Source organism: Squalius cephalus, assembly GCF_949319135.1.
Source record: "Squalius cephalus genome assembly, chromosome: 1".
NCBI lineage: Eukaryota > Metazoa > Chordata > Actinopteri > Cypriniformes > Leuciscidae > Squalius > Squalius cephalus.
This window is the reverse complement of record NC_137122.1, coordinates 15,122,264-15,140,176: the sequence shown is the minus strand read 5'-3', so window position 1 is coordinate 15,140,176 and position 17,913 is coordinate 15,122,264. Positions and strand designations below refer to the sequence as shown.

Sequence of the window (17,913 nt, the reverse complement as noted above, 5' to 3'; positions counted from 1 at the left end):
CTGATAGCTGAGCTGAACCAGACAGTTCTAGAAGTGCAGAGGATTCAGTGATTGCAGAGTTTACTTGTATCAGAAGCTCCTGTGGCAGGTTGAACTTCTTCAGCTGGCGAAGGAAGTACATTGCTTTTTGACACTGGAGTCTATGTGATTGTCCCACTTCAGGTCCTGAGAGATAGTAGTGCCCAGAACACTGTGGTCATGCCCAGTCATTTATGGATTTGGCCTTTGCAATGTTGGCTCCATTGTCTGTAGTTTTGACAATAGAGTCTATGTGGAACTCCTCCTTCAGGTCCTGAGAGATGGTGCTGAAAGACTCATGCTGTTCATGATGGTGAGTGGGAATGATGCTGGGGCGTTTCTCCTGAAGTCCACGATCATCTCCACTGTTTTAAGCGTATTAAAGGGATAGTTCTCCCAACAGTGAAAATTAGCCCATGATTTACTCACCCTCAAGTCATCCTAGGTGTGTATGACATTCTTCTTTCAGACAAACACAAAGTTATATTAAAAAATGTCCTGGCTCTTCCAAGCTTTATAAACATATTATGCTATTTTTATGCTTTAGTAGAGTAAAAAAATAAAAAAATAAATAATACATTCAGCACCTTTACACTCAGATCTAGAAGAATTTGCAGCCCTGTGGCTCCCTCTAGTGCACAACATTAGTGGGTTATGAATCACATTGATATATGTGGCTGATTCCTTTTAATGATTACTTTTTATTGATAATATACCAACATTAAGCTCAAATTCATTAATTTGTGGTACCTTATTTCATGCTTTAACAGTTGAATTATAAACTTGCTATGAACTCTAAACAACCCAGTTTAAAGGATTTTTTTTTTTAAATGTAACTTTTTTGTGTGATCATGTTGATGTTTATAGATGGTTTTTGAACATTTATTTATTGCAGACAAAATATGTTTAGAACACAGGCATGAAAACATAATTTCAAAATCTGCTGTAGACATCACATGTATGTTAAAATAATGTATCAATTTAGGCTATAAGAACTATAAAAAATTGAATAAATAAAAACAGAAGAATAATCAATGTTAACAATTAAAACGGAGCTTAAAGGTAGACTATAATGCAATTTAAGGACACTTTATAAACGATGATAAAAATAAATAAATAATGAATAAATAATAAAAATAAAAACATTCTTTTCATTAGTCAATTTGAAAGACTAAATTATGAAATTCCAAGCATAAATGTTTTGTCGTTATGACCAGTATTTGGCGCGTTTTTACCGCTGGCGGCCGATGACGTCACCGCTCGCGCCGTCTCTTCCCTCATTGAGTTTCAGCGTCGTCTTCTGAGGTAAGGAGTACGGTGACATGTTCGGTTCACTTAGTTTTGTCGTGGCCACAACATATAAATGGGCTTCAACTAGGGGCACTTTTAGGCTTGTGAAGTTGAATAAAAAAAAACTTGTTCAAAAGTCACGTAACATAAGTTTAAATAATTTGTCTAGTTTTAAGGTCTGTAAGAGGACAAACTTAGATTACAAGAGAAATTGTTAATATTTTACATTTTTTTCCGACCTGCAATGAACAAATGTAATTTCCACCACATCTCTATATACAGCTGTTATTTAAAAACAGAATAACTTATGCCACTCAAGAATTGTCTAAGATAATTTTGTAACTAGTTTTATCAGTTTTTCCACAATGTACAATAATTATACATTTGTCAATGAGATAAATTGACTGCCCTAAGGACAAAATGATGAACTGTACACCTGTCACACTCTGAAATTTAATATTGGTTTGGGCAAGAGCCTTATTAGAAAATAAATAACTTGAATTTTTATATTAAGTAGAGCATGATCTTGTAAATTGTGGATACATTTTTAATGTGTGATGAGAACTTTTTAAATGTTTTTAAAAAATGTGTGTGGTGATGGAAATGACGGTGGTGGTGGAAATGACAATGAATTAACGTGAATGTAGAGAAACAGTAATATTTAGAGAAATATTTATTTGAAAAACTCTTAAACTCATCACACTCAGTAAACTCAATTCACAAAGTCAATCTACTCTTGCAATCCATATCAATTGTACTTTGTAATCATAAATGTCATTTCCACCACATGCTGTCATTTCCACCACAGAGGGCAGTGTGGTGGAAATGACATTTCTGTAGTTTTTTGTGAAAAAATGGAAGATAGCTTCACTGATCAGCTTTGAATTAATACTCAGCATTTCATGCATGCAAAATACTCTTATTTAACTTAAAAAATTTTACTTTTTAAAAACACCCTTGAAGGTACAGCATGTTTCCACCACATGCTGTCATTTCCACCACAGAGGGCAGTGTGGTGTACTCCTCCCAAAAATGTTAAAAATAAATAAATAAATAAATGTGTGAGAGCGTGTTATAGGCTATATGTTAATGTTATAGCCAGATATGATGACGCTACTGGAACACGCATCGCCGCAGATGAGCAGCTGAGCATCTCTTCATCAAGCCAACGTGCGAACTATCGCAAATCAAAGAGAAAGTAAATCGCAGACGCTTAACACACAATCATCATCATTAAAAGTAAAGACATGAAATGATCTTACCAGGGCTGTTGCCGCTCCCTCTTATTGTGGTCTTTGATTTTGAAATTTTAGGTGATGATCAATAAAATGCAGCTCATATCTGTTGCTTTCGTGACATGCACTCCATTAAATCTGCATATAGCGCGGGAATTGAAGATCGGATTTAAATACGTTTCGCAAAAACACATTTATGTGACCAGGTGTAAATGGAATCGTTTTGATAAATCAGATAGCTATCCGATCTGAGAAAACGCATGAAGTGGCCAGGGGGCTGTTCCATAAACCAAGATTAGAGTATAAGCCAGGCTTATTTCGGTTAGTCAGGCTTATTTTTGGTAGATTATTTTTCATAAATCAAACTTAAAAAAGTTCAAACTCAGTTACCCCGGCAACTTATGCTGGGAAACTAGCCTGGTCCAGGGCAGGCTAACTGTCAGGCTAAGTCTGAGTTCAGGCTTAACGAGCATACCATTTATACTCACCTGCTGGTATTTCGATGTCATTTTATTTTACTTAACCACTATTAATAAATAAAAAATAAATAAGGAAATGTACTTTACTAATAAATGTAAGAAATTATAAGGTATAAATACACTAAGAAATGTTCAAAACTTGTGTGTTTAATTGGTGAGTTTGGTTAATGAGTTTGGTAATTAATTAAAAGTATATAAATAGGGAGCTGAACTCGTTTCCAAACTTAACCATGGCGTGTCCTTTCATAGATGAGGTGGTGGATGAGGGAGCTATAGTCTTGCGGAGGGCATTTCAGAGAGAGAGAACTTTCAGAGACAGGTTAGACCCATTGGCTTTTAATGACAGCTACCTGTATGAGCGATATAGGTTCTCAAGAGATGGGATTGCATATATTTGTAGATTACTAAGCCCATACATTGCAAATAATACACGCCGCAACAGAGCGCTCACAGTCCCACAGACGGTGTGCATTGCACTTTGCTTTTTTTGCCAGTGGAACATTTTTGTACACAGTTGGAGATGCAGAGAATATCAGCAAAGCATCAGTTTGCCGCTCTGTACGAACTGTGTACCTTTCTTTAAAAAGACTACTCAATGTGTTCATCACATTCCCTGGCCACAAAGCTATTCGTACCATTAAACATGCCTTTTATGGAATAGCTGGTAAGTTCAAATAACTATAAAACATGGAAATATTTCTTGACTGTTGATTTTACATGGGACATATTTAAAACAAACAAATAATTTTCCTAGGTTTCCCAAATGTTATCGGTGCATTGGACTGCACCCATGTGCGTATTAAGTGTCCATCTGGTCCACATGAAGCGGACTTTGTGAATAGGAAATAAGTACACAGCATCAATGTACAGGTACGGTCCCACTGATATGATATTGAAGGCTATGCTCTTGCACTGAGTGTTCTGTACTAAGCTGGGCACCAGTGTTTAGTTCATTGCAATTAAAATGTAGTGACCTACAGGTTTAATTTATTTTAGATGATTAGTGATGCAGATTGCATCATCACGAATGTAGAGGCCAAATGGCCAGGCTCTGTGCATGACTCCAGAATCTTTAGAGCCTCATCTCTCTACCAGCAACTAGCAAGAGGTATGCTAGTAATCACTTAAAATCGCAAAAAGTCTTAAAAAAAACTACATTATATATCTATTCATTCTGTCTATGCAGGAGAATTCTCAGGAGTTTTGCTGGGAGACAAGGGATACCCATGCCTGCCTTACCTCTTGACTCCCTATCAGGAGCCCCAGACAGAGGCACAGCACCACTACAACATTGCCCATGCACGCACAAGAGGTCGTATAGAGATGGCATTTGGGCTGATAAAGTCAAGGTTTCAGTGCCTGAAGCACCTCAGAGTGACTCTACCTAGGGCATGTGACATTGTAGTTGCTTGTGTAGTGCTCCATAACATTGCTTGTCTGAGGAGAGAGAGGCAACCAAGGATTGTTGAAGAGGAAGACTGGGGCAATGAAGCAGTATTGGAAGAAAACGAAACAGGCAGACTTATACGAGACACATATGCAAATAATTATTTTGCTTAATATGGTCTAAACCATGTGTAGCCTTTAAAATTTTCCACTGGCCCCTCAACTTTCTCCTTAGTTGAACAAACACACAGAAGTCAAAGTATTTAATGTGATTTGTCTTTATTCAGAGTGAATCTGCCTGTTAGGGGTGAAAACACACAAATAAATGTTGTGGAAAGTGATCAAAAAGGTAATGTTTTTTTTTCTTTTCCTTTTTTAAAAATGGTAGTTCTACTTGCATTTTTCTGTAGCTGTTGAATTTCCAGCTCCAACTTCCTCATCTTCAATTTTTTATACTGGATGTCGATATCAATCGCTTCCATTTGTTTAAGGAGGTAGCGTTTATACACTCCTTTTATGTTTTCTGGGTTCTGTAGCAACATAGATTTAAGTTATTTCATTGAATACTCTTTTCACATTGTTTTCATTTCTTAATACTCACTTTGTCACATGTGGTCCCAGACTGAGAGGGCTCTAGAACAGTGTCAGCATCCTGAAAACACATTATGATCATTTTATCACACAAGTACACTTTTTAATATTCAATACAGTATCGCATGGAACCTGTGACTACCTCAGGCCTCCTTGAACATACAGACACAGTCTCCTCATCCTCCTCAACTGATGGGCCTTCTCCCTGTGACCACTGATTAAACTCAGTTAAACTTATTAGCTTACATGACTGATTTAAAAGGTCTCATACTCACAGGCAACATGATGTCTGGTGGATCCATAAAGCATACAGAATCTTGATAGAATTATTTTTTTTATTTTTTTTTTTACCAAAATGCACCATTACAGTAGCACAAGTACATCTACGTGACATTACTGCTATGATGTACTTAGGCTTACAATGCCTAAGGAAGGAGGAAATCAGTTAGTCAGGAAGGAATAATGATAATAAAACACACACACACCTTTTATATACTCACTCCTTATACTACGTGATATCATTTTAGATGATGTCCCCCCCCTCTATTCCCTCAAGGACGGGCCTCCCTTTATTAATTTCCAAAGCCAGCTCCTCTGCAGGAGTGAAGCTGGGCCGGGTTTCCCGATAACGATGTATTTTAGCTCTTAAGAGCGCTTTCTACGTGCAAGATTACGAACGCTCGCAGCAATTCCACGAGCGTTTCCCAAAAATGAACTTAACATGAACGCGCGAGAACGTGCTCTACGTGCTACTTAAGAGTCACTGTCCATTCGTGAAGTTCTGAAACATAACCTTATATGGAATCGTATTCTGAACGTTTAACCTAATAATTGTCATCTGTTATGGATTAGCAATCAAGACAAGTCTATATAAAGCACCTACAGGTGGAGGCACTGACAAAATGGCTGAAAAAAAAAAACGTAAAAAAAAAAAGATGTAATTTTTAACAGATTTAAAGGATTTGTTTTATTTATTTTTTGTTCATTCATTAAATTTTGATTAAAATTATTAAATTAAATTATTTCAATTTTTTTGTTTTGTTTTCTGACCTTTTTAATTATTTAATTTATTCATTAATTTAACCAACAACAAAAAAGAGTAATAAAGTGTACAATAAAGTACAATCAAAACCTTATATTATAATCACATACATTTGAATAAAGTTAAAGGTGTAATCTGCCGGTTGTCCTGCAGGTGTCCTCATAAATCTGTCTTCTTACGATGAACTTGAGGATGTACGATTACTCCAGAGCACTCGTAGATCTACGAAGATTTTCAAGTGCTACTTAAGCTACGATGCTTTTGGGAAACAGACCGTAATATTAAGATCAGTCATACGATTGTTTTTACGATCAACTTAGGCTTACGATGCTTTTGGGAAACGCAGCCCTGGCTGGTGGTGGCCCTCCCCCAGTGCCAGCAACCTCAGTCTTCTTTTTGGTCGCTGCAATAAAAAAAATAAATAAAAAAACTTAATAGTTGTAACTTCAAGCTGGCATTGATTACATATGTACATACCATTAGATTTACTTACCATTCTGAACTATATTTTTATATTTTATTTTCACCTGCTGCCAGGTTCTTTTTCCTTCACTTAAGTTGCTGCTGCGTGAAAGCAATTAACGTTACTGTTATTCACACACAAACTTTGCAATGTATTGTGTGACACACATTCAATGTTGATAAAGTATTTTAAATAGTTTACACCGCTACTTACGCATTGAGACGATCAGCAATTTCCTGCCAACCTTTCTCTCTTGCTTTATTTATTGCCGCTGTATTGCCTTTTTTGGTGATGACATCTTTAAATTCTTCATATGTTTCCAATAGCAAACGCTGTTCCGTTGCCGTGAACATCGCTGCTCTATCTTTTCCTTTTGTTGCCATGGTAGCCCACAGTAAATCGATTGACCCTTGCTCGACTTTTCAGGACTTTTAAACAATGGAGTGCACGCGCAATTATCTAGACCAGGGGTTTTCAAACTTTTTGTGTGTGTGGACCACTATTTGTAATCAAGAATTTTCGCGGACCACCTCATAATACACATAATAAAATATGTCTACACAGAGTCCTACCTGAATTAATCTGCACCTCTAAATAGGTTTACTAGCTCTAAAACTATCATTGGTCATCACATAAGTACACCAGGCTTGTTAAAAGAAAGTTTTCATACATACGATTTTGTGCAGTTTGGATGCTGTCAATAGATATTTCACATTTCAATGTCTGTTTCAGTGGTTCTTTGGGCTTCCAAATTACAAAAGCACAGACGTTGTACAAACAGTACAAAATGTGATGTACGATGAAAAAAAAACTAACATTAAAATAAGCTAAAACAACAAGAAATTCAGCAATTTTTATAATTGTTTTGGAAACAATCCTGGAAACCTGGATATACAAGATAGCCTACATTTAAAAGAGGGATTTTCTAGACCTGGAAAAGTCATGTAAATTACAAAAATCTTTCTAGTTATTCAAAAGCCTAAAATAATTAATTGGGCAGACATTGTGAGTAACTGTGTGTTTATTTTCCCATTGCTGTAGGATTTGTGAATTCTAATAGGTTTTATGGACCCACAAGTTCACTTCCCGATACATACTCACGTACACATAGGCAAAGGAACCCGAGACGCAGAGGACGGAAGGGACGCAAGAATGCTCATATATGGGAAACAACAGTGTCACCAAAAACCCCCTCGGTGACTATAGAAGGTTAATGTTGCAAGACCCTGTCATGAGACTTAGTTCCTCTGGAAAAACCCAAGCTTACTGCATTGGAACAATGTAACCAGGTTCCATATAAATATAACTGCTTTCTGACTGTCGAATGCTGCATTTTTGATCTTGATATCGATTGCAACCCGGGAGAGAAATTAAAATCTCTTCTCGATTCATTCTAGCTAAATTGCTTTTGGTTTGAACTGCTCTGCTGTATTATTATATTGTATTATTATTGTTATACTGTTATATATGTTGTGTTTTATTTTCTGAGAGTGCAAGCATGATGTTGAATCATCATCATCATCAAATTGTAACATAAATTCAATGCCATTATCATTGATTTTTGGATGAAATCTAAAAAAAATTATGGGTGTAAAAGTGATGTTGATTCAATGCAGTTAACATTGACACATTAACATTGATTTAACATTGTTTTGATGGTTGCTTGCTATCTGGGACCCTCATCAAACACAGCTTATCAATGTCTCCAGGATTACTAGAAAGCTACAGGCAGGAGAGTTTATCAGGGTTGGAGATAAACTCTGCAGGACAGTGGCCCTCCAGGACCGAGTTTGCCCATCCCTGGTTTTCTTTATGAAGTATGTCACCGTTATTGAGATTCACACGCTGATTCTTGAGGTTTGAGTGTATCTAAGTGAAATAGTAGTTCAAAATGTTTAGTGTTTTTCTATATGTTTTACTCTAATCAATTATATGTAATTAATAACACACATGACAGTCTAGAAGAGATCAGCTAATCAGAGCACTACATGATGACTATATCGTTATCATCATCATCAAGTAGCTGACATCATCTGAGCACATTAGTAGTGGGAATCTAGTAGTAGTAGTATCTTTATCAAAGTGATTTTCCTCATTATAGATAACGTTTAAATTACCAACTCTTTTGGTACATTCATATGGAGAAGAACCATCATGATAGAAATTCAAAACATTTTGAATTGAAAGAAATAAGAAAGCTATAAGAAATTGAGATTGAGGCCAAAAACGCTGCATGTAACTGTTAAAAAAACTACACGCTTGTTTATAAGAAAGTTTGGGAATTATTAACTCATTTATGTGTCCAGCGCTGTCACATCACGTCAGGTGTCAAAAGAATGAAAGACTCAGAAGAATCAGACCCGAAGACTCAAGAGATGAACTAATCATTTCTCTTTCCAGTACAGAACACATGGGATTTTACGCATGCGCGGTCGGCACAAAATGAACAAATCACTCTCTGAGATAACTCAGTTTCAACCCGACCCATCACTAGAACACATTCTCTCTTGCTGTTCTTGCCATAACACACAGTTCCAGCAGCCAGAGAAAAACTAACAGTGACTACGTTTACATGCAGCCAATAACCGGGTTATGGTCGGGTTAAGGTCACTATTCGAGTTTCTGAAACATTCGGAATAACCCGTTTACATGCGTGAGTAGAGAGAGTTACTCCTGTATACATGGAATTTGTAATCAATTGGCAATATCCCGATGTAAACGGCGACGCACGGTTAGCGTCTGGACGTACGGACAACCTTAAGACGCAATATGCGTCATTTCCGATTCTTCTTCATGTATCCAAAGACAACAACAACAGCAGCAGCACGCGGATAATGAATAGTTCGGGGCAGATAGCGATAGGCTTTGTTTGCGCTTTCCTCCTCGCTCCAAAAGTGTGGTGCTGTGCTGCGTCTCGCCATGTTTACCTCTACTTCTTGTTTACTTCCGGTATACTGCACGCGGGTTTCTGTATGCGCCGTCTCTACTCAAAAGACCAAGATTCCTTGCGAATAGAACATGCGCAGAACACAAATCAATGTTCCTTTTGATGGGGATATGCCGATACGCGTTTACATGACCAAATATTCGGGTTAGAAAAGGGGTACCCCAGGTATAATATCCGGGTTTTTAAAAACCGGGATATGAGCATATCCGGGTTTTTGCCGGTGTTTACATGGCCGTGCGCGACCGGGTTATTGCTAATATCCCGGTTTTGAACGGGTTATTGGCTGCATGTAAACGTAGTCATTGAAGAGTCAAACTGCCCAATTAAAGCAAACACTGATCATCATAATGGTGACATCAAACCAAACTATTATTATTAATAAATCATCAACATCTAAACCTCTGTTAATCTTAATAAGGACTTTTGTACACATATGACAGAAGTAAATCTGTTTAGTAATAAGTGAAGCTGATAATGCTGTTTGTGGAGTTGTTTAATGAAGTTGGAGCCTGACATCAAACAAATATTTAGACGTCAACCCAGTTTTCATTTTCAACCAAAATTTGACGTCTGAGCGAGGCTGGAGTCCATGTCCAATAAAATTTATATCTGGGATGAGCTCATATTGTGATCACAGTATGAGCACACAGTGAGTGCGCTGTGAGGTTACACTTTTAGCTCACTGTGACATTGATGATCATATGGAGAGATCACTGTGAGATCAACGTGTTGACTGGGTGAGAGGGCCCAATCATAATTAATTAACTGTTAACTACTTACCAAATTCAGCTCATGATTTATTTTAAACTTACTGTCAAATGCACAAGTATGCAGTCCAGTTAAGTTGTTGTGTTGTGTTTTCCAGAAGTCAGAGAACGGAGGTGCAGTCAGGGTACTTCTTATTCCTTCTTAAAGCGGCAGATTGATTTGGTTTATCCATAAAAAGTTAATGAATGCATTAACTATCAAACGTACTAACATGTAGTTAAGGCTGCCGTTATTCATGCGTGAATCCATAATGACTCCATCGTAGTTCAGGATAACTCTTCAGTGTTTCATGATTAGTTCATGCTTTCAATTATCATATCAAGGACCATTTGGAGTTCCCAAAGACACAGATAGTGATCAAGGCCTGTAGGCCAAAATGTGTGTATTTTGGGGGTCGATGAATTGTCACACCTTTAGTACGGTGGGGGAAGTTCGAATTATCTGACTGGTCAGTTTAAACGTCTCACAGTTGGGTTAAAGTCACATGGTCAGGAAAGGATAAAAGAAGATTGAAACTGTTGCTCTGGCTCTCTTTCTTGGGGCTCTCTCTCTTTACTTCCTCTTTTCTCTCTCTCTCTCTCTCTCTCTCTCTCTCTCTCTCTCTCTCTCTGTCTCAGGAAACATTTACATGCTGGGTAAGATTAATGGTATAACAACATAATCTCATACATCTAATTTGTAACTATTTTAAGTATAACTATAACCATATTTTTGTCATTAAAATGTTTCTATTACAAATAATGTGTTAAATAGTTTTGATTTGGTATTGACTTTGAAGTGCTACATATTGCAATACAATATTGTCACTCTCTATAGCAATGCTCTCCCCCATATTAATATATTGTAACTGTGCTTATTTCCGTCATTGGTATAAGTAGCAGTGGGTGGAATAGACAAGAAATGTTCAGTTTTCTACCATCTTGCCAACAACTTTTCTTTAGTCATTCGGCAGTCTTGCAGCTTGAACATCTGCAGGAAATCCACCCTTACACTCTTAAGATAATTCTTCATCATCAGATGTTTGAGTGACACTATGTCCAGTATCAGGAATAATACAGTATGATCTGTGTGTATCAATACACAACTCTGAGATCACAACGTGAATGTGTGCAAGAATAAACTGAGCATGTTCAAATGAACTCTTTCCAGACTAATTCCACTAAATGTCTTTAGAGAAAATACAGATTTCTTTACCTGTGAGAAGTGAAGAGAGAATGATCAGTCCCAGCAGACACAGATCACACTTATCAGCCATTTTGTGTTTCTGTCAGTCTTTCTCTTCATTATATATAGTTACAGCTCTTCCTTTAAACATCATCAGTTCCTCCTCTGGTTGGTAACTTCCTCTGATCTCTTCAACTGAGGGTTTAGTCCTGACTCTATGACACAGCTGAAGAAGCGATCAGAAGGATCTCTGGTGTAAAACTGTGTTGACTTTGAAAAGCTCTGGATCAGAAAGTGAGCTGAACTGTACAGTGGCGTCCAGAAACCATCCAAGTCCATAAAGAAGTATTGTGTTTGACACTGAACAAAGTGCTTTGAAATGAACAGTTTTTCTTTTTTTACACTTTTTTTTCCATCACATAACTAACACATTGTGTTGCTATATGTGTGTGTACCATGAAGCTTTTATTAGGCTATTAAGTTTGTGCTTGTGAAACCACAAATTCACAACCTCCAGAAGTGTTGCATTGACAGATGCGTCAAGATCACACTTAAAAAACTTACATTAAAAAGTCAAGGGCCCAATTAAAGCAAACACTGATCACCATAACGGTGTGATTTTATCCTTCAGTGATTCTGCTTGTTAACATCAGGTGTCTTTTTGTTATATTAAAAAAAAAGGAAAAAAATGATTTAGAACATAATTAATATTGCTTTATATTTTGAAATGTAAAATAAATATCTATAGCAAAAGAAAAAGCTTTGTGTTTTATATACAGAAGACATAGGACTCCAAAAACAAAGTACAAACACATGGTGAGGTGTGGCTCTCTATATAGATAAATATATTCATTGTAGTATTGTGGACAAAATGTGTTTAGTGGTGGATGATCTACTTGAATGTGTGACTGTTGAATTGGTACTTCCAAAAAATATAAATATTATTGTAAGCTGCATTTATAGGATGCCGGGATCCGACTTGACAACATTCAGGGAATGGATAGAAAAAATATTTACTAATAACAACAAGAAATATATTATATGTGGGGATTTTAATATTAACTTGTTAAATCCCCATAAACACAAAAGTACAGATGAGTTTATTGATACCATGTTTTCCTTGGGTTTGTACCCACTCATCACCAGACCCACCAGAATAACATCACATAGTGCCACACTCATAGATAACATATTCTGTAATATTTTTGACAATAATGTTACAGGTGGTTTGTTAGTGAGTGATGTCAGTGATCACTTACCTGTGTTCATGGTATACGATCTTAACTGTAAATTATCTAAAACTGTACAAAGTGAATATTACCGTAGAGTCATAACTGATCAATCAATTATTGCACTGAAAAATGAATTGGCGAGCCAAAACTGGGAACCTATTTATCAATTGTCCGATGTAAATGCAGCTTTCAACATGTTTCTTGACATTTTTATTACACTCTACAATAAACATTGTCCCATCAAAAAATTTACAAAAAGAAAACATATAAAAACACCCTGGATAACAAAAGGGCCTGCGAACTCGTGTAAAAAGAAAAAAATTCTATATAGGCAATTTTTAAGGTACAGAACTAGTGAAACTGAACAAAAGTATAAAACATATAAAAACAAATTAACTAGCATATTGAGAGTAAGTAGGAGAGAATATTATACTGATTTATTGATTAATAAGAAATATGACATAAAAGCAATTTGGAAAGTCTTGAACACTGTTATTGGTCGTGGTTCCTGCAGCTCATGTTATCCGGAGTACTTTGTGGAAAATGGCACAATTATACGAGACAAAACAATGATCGCGGATAGATTTAATCATTTTTTTGTCAACGTTGGACCTGAACTGGCGCAAAAAATTCCATCTACCAACGAACAGATTAAGGGACTAATTGATATAAATTCTAATACCATGTTCCTCACTCCAACCGATGAGAGGGAGGTTATGAAAGTAATCAGGGACTGCAAGAACAAAATATCTCAAGACATATATAACATCGATATGAGGATTGTTCGTAATGTTGCAGAAGAAATTATAAATCCATTCACATATATCTGTAACCTATCCTTTCAATTCGGTCATTTTCCATCGCAAATGAAAACTGCTAAAGTCATACCAATTTTAAAGTTAGGGGACAAACATTATTTCAATAACTATCGGCCTGTTTCCCTCCTGCCACAGTTTTCCAAAATTTTAGAAAAATTATATGACAAAAGACTCCGGAGCTTCATTGATAAACACCAATTACTATCTGATTGGCAATATGGGTTCAGGGAAAATAGATGTACTTCACATGCATTAATTGATTTACTGGAAGAAATTACACATGGTATTGAAATAAATAAATTTGTTTTAGGAATCTTTATAGATCTCCAAAAGGCCTTTGACACCATTGATCATCAGATTTTAATAAAAAAGATGGAGGACTATGGCATAAGGGGAATAGCAAAAAAATGGTTGGAGAGCTATCTATGCGAGAGGAGACAGATTGTTGAGATTGATCAACATAAATCAGGGTTTCTGGATATAACATGTGGAGTACCGCAGGGGTCAATACTGGGACCTACACTATTCCTAATGTATATTAATGAATTATGTAAATTATCAACGAAAATGAAATTTATCCTTTTTGCTGATGATACCAATATTATCTGTGCCGATGACAACCTGGAGCAACTTTTGGCCTTGGTAACTGTGGAATTGGTAAAGTTAAAAACCTGGTTTAATACTAACAAATTGTCATTGAATCTGAAAAAGACAAAAATTATGCTGTTTAGTAATCGTAAATGTAATATACCTGTTAAAATTGTTATTGATGTAAAAGATCTCTTGGAAACCCCACATAAGCTACCTGAGGACAAAAGTGGCTAAATGTGATGGAATGATGAAAAGATCATGTAATTTACTGAACACTAAAGCTCGAGCTCTACTGTATCACTCATTTATTATGTCATATTTATATTATTGTGTTGAAATTTGGGGGAACTGTTACAAAACCCACTTACAGCCCTTGATCACTCTGCAGAAAAAGGCCATTAGGATTGTCTCTGGTGTTCACTACAGACATCATTCCAATCCATTGTTTGTAGAGCTGGAAGAACTTAAACTGCAGGACGTGATCAATTTTAAAACTGCTCAAATTATGTTCAGGGCATCTCAAAACTCTTTGCCTCCTAATGTTCAAAACTTATTCCATGATAGAGATGCTCATCATAGTTACACACTAAGAGGAAATAAAAATAAATATCTGCCCAAATTTAGAACCACTCTAAAATCAATGTGTATCTCAGTGCGGGGAGTGAAGCTTTGGAATGAATTGGCGGATGAATTAAAAACTTGTCCAAATATAATTCATTTCAAATATTTGTTAAAAAAAAATGTATTAAAGAAATATGTAGAGGACAGAGAGTGATGCCTTTAGCATGAAGCCAGTGGTGAGAGTGTGTAGGGTCAGAGAGTGCTTGGGCCAGTGTCTCTTGTAAGTGTGTGTGTTGTGTGTGCGTGTTTTGTCTTGCCTGTCTTATACCATTTATATAGTGACAATTGTTCTACTGTATGTATTGTACAAGAGTACTGTTGTTCTTGAATTATTCTGTCTGTATATTGTTTTTGTATTGTATTTTGTGTTGAATGTGAGGGGGTTTGGAATCATATAAGCGTTTGCTTCGTCCACCTCCTTTTCAAACCATGCACTTGTATAATTTGTCTGTTATGATGTTGATTTGTGAGAAAATTAGTGTGCAGGTTTGAAATAAACATCATCATCATCATCATCAAACAAAAAAAGTATACAATTAAACAAATATACAAATTATAGACCCAGTGCTTTAATTTCAGTAATGTCTGACCTTACTGTTCAGGAGTAATATGGGCTAAAAAGACATCTAATAAAGTCAGATTTAAAATAAAACTGCATAGTTTATCATAGATAGGTTAAAGCTTATAAAAGCCTAAATTATTCATTCAAGAGCTGCGACTGATTTTCTCTTTGCCTTTTGTTGTTTGATTCACATTAATGGAGCAATCGTCAGCAAATGTCATACACTTGCAATGAAGCTAAAAATATAAACAACTACATCATTATGTTGATATCCTATATTTTTACAATAAAACTTACGACAAACATGTCTTCTAATATCCTCAGTTGTTGCGTATACCGAGCTGCATCGAACACATTTGTAAATTACTTTCCTTGAACCCATTGTGCGAGTTCACTTTAATACCGCATGCTTTATATACATGTTGGTGCTGATTGGACTGCAGTTCTGACACACCCACCAAACCAGAGAAAACGCATCTCAAACCCCGTTGCACACCGTTTCCAGGAAACATGACGTTCAACCCGGAAACCGTAGCAGAACGTTGCGCACCGTTTTGAACTTGAACGTGCCCCAGGTTTATTAGACTGCTGCCTCTTTAAAGGGTCATGAAACCCTAAACCAAATTTTCTGAGATTGTAACAGAGGTATGTGTGTTGAACACCATTGAAGACAATGTTAGCATCTGTTAGATTTAATAGTTGGGACAAAACAATCTGTTAGATTTAATAGTTGGGAACCTGACAGTTCCGCCGGGCTGGCCACGCCCTGCCCCCCCGCCGCTCGATGGTCTCTGGAGGATGGTGTTCCATGTGTGTGAGAGCATGTAGGCTCCCTCGTCCCGGTTGATGGTGTCTTTGGCCCGCTTCCTGATTTCAATCCATAACTATCCAAATTTAATCATTAAGAAGACAATATGAAAATGTTTGAACTTTTATGCAGTACAGACTGATTCAGAGCAGCTTCACTGGGATAAACAGAAAAATAATGACGCAAACAGATTCTCCTGACTCCTGTAAAGACAATAGAGTCATTATTCAGATCAATTCAGTTCAGTGGTGATTTGCTTCAATAACTGTGTAAGGTTCATCAATTATGAAATGATTCGGCAACTCTTCCCCTCATTCTTCAGCACAGGGCTGAATAAACGGGACTAAGTGAGCTCACGCCGGTCTATTTCCCGCGCGTCTCACTATCTCTGTAGCAGAAAAACTCCAAAAACAGTGAGAGCGAGCACAATGCTGACTACTCTCAGCTGAGCACAGTGCTAAGTGTGATGTTCTCCGCTGTGATTATCAGTTGAGACTCATTAGAACGTCTTTCGCCGCCGTTTATTCTTAAAGCGGAGTGCCTCTGAGTGTATCACTTGCTAGGGTTGCGCTCACGCAAGCCACATCCATCAAAGACTAGCCCTCTCACTGGGATCGCGCGTACTCCGTCTAGCTGCATTGACGATGTCAAGGACTGTAATTTGCTCTGGCCCCCTTCCTGTTCGCAGGAGTGATGAGATAGTTAGTCTATGCACACGCAAGCCACATCCTCTCTCACTCTCCTGCTGAAGCAAGCACAGTGCTTAAAGCTCCAATATGTAGGAATTTTGTAATAAAATTTCCGAAAATAACTTGCACAGTGTGATATATTTCCTCCAGTTGTGTACTTACAATATCTCAAAAGTCTCCAAAGATTTTTTATTTCAGAGAAATTCCGATTTTAAATAACTGGCCGTCCCGGAAAAGAAATGTCGCGCCTCAGTGACGCAATGTCCGCTCTATCCTTTTTTCCGGTGTGGACCATGTGATAGGATATTCCACCACACCCGATTTTTTTTTTTTTTTTTTTACAACAACTTTATTGAGGTTTTTTTTCTTATCACAATAAACAATAAAGACGTCTGACAAAGAATAAAAAAGAATAAAATAAAAAATATGACCCACCACACCGGAATATCGCATGGTCAAATGCGGAAGTGGTGGTTAAAGCGTTATAGCCATAGACTGTATGGTTATAGCTGTTATGGATCACAAACTCTTTGGCGAGTATTGAAGTGCCAACAAAACGAAAGCGTCCATATTCGGATACACGCGGAGTCGCGGACTGTGTGACAAACGGAGGAATAAAACCCGGATAAATATCGGCCAGGCGTTTTCGAGATGGAGAGAGCTGCGCGACAATCTTGGACTTGACAGAGACTCTCTCGCGAGTGTATTGAGACAGGTAAGACATGCAACTGTCAATAATAGCACTTATAAACAAAGTTATATTGCTCTTTGTACTTTGGTAAGGCTTTTTATCACGTGTGGTGACCGAGATTATGGCAGTACAATTAAATACAATCGGATATGATGTTAAAAAAATATATTTAGTCATTACTTGCAAATGTTCGTTCAAATTTACTTTTAGATATTGGTTTGAACACGTTAAACAACACGGCATTAACCATAAAAACGTAAAACTGCACAACATTAACCAAACAAATCATTTGACAAATAGCTGTATGTTGTAACGGGATAATATAGCATAACATTTCACGTTCCTTGCAGTTCATTAATTATGATGACATAAAATAATACGATCAGACATACAGGTAATACAAAAACGAATAAATTACCTCATCCGTGATCATGATTCATTAATTCCATGTAGATATATCGCTAGAATCGTGAAAACGCATTAAAAACGACATCTCCCATCGTCACCTCCTTCATAGC

General features: G+C 36.8%; 1 protein-coding gene and 1 long non-coding RNA gene across 2 annotated transcripts in view; one reads left to right on the top strand and one right to left on the bottom strand.

Annotated features, from left to right (window-relative positions):
- LOC307163812 (uncharacterized protein) overlaps nucleotides 1-17,913 on the bottom strand; it is a 213,468-nt gene that overhangs the window by 179,996 nt on the left and 15,559 nt on the right. The gene's annotated exons all lie outside the window — the stretch shown is intronic.
- LOC307170772 lies at nucleotides 3,853-5,012 on the top strand. Its single transcript, XR_013823443.1, has 3 exons — nucleotides 3,853-3,892; nucleotides 4,019-4,130; nucleotides 4,209-5,012. It is a non-coding gene; the product is annotated as an uncharacterized lncRNA (long non-coding RNA).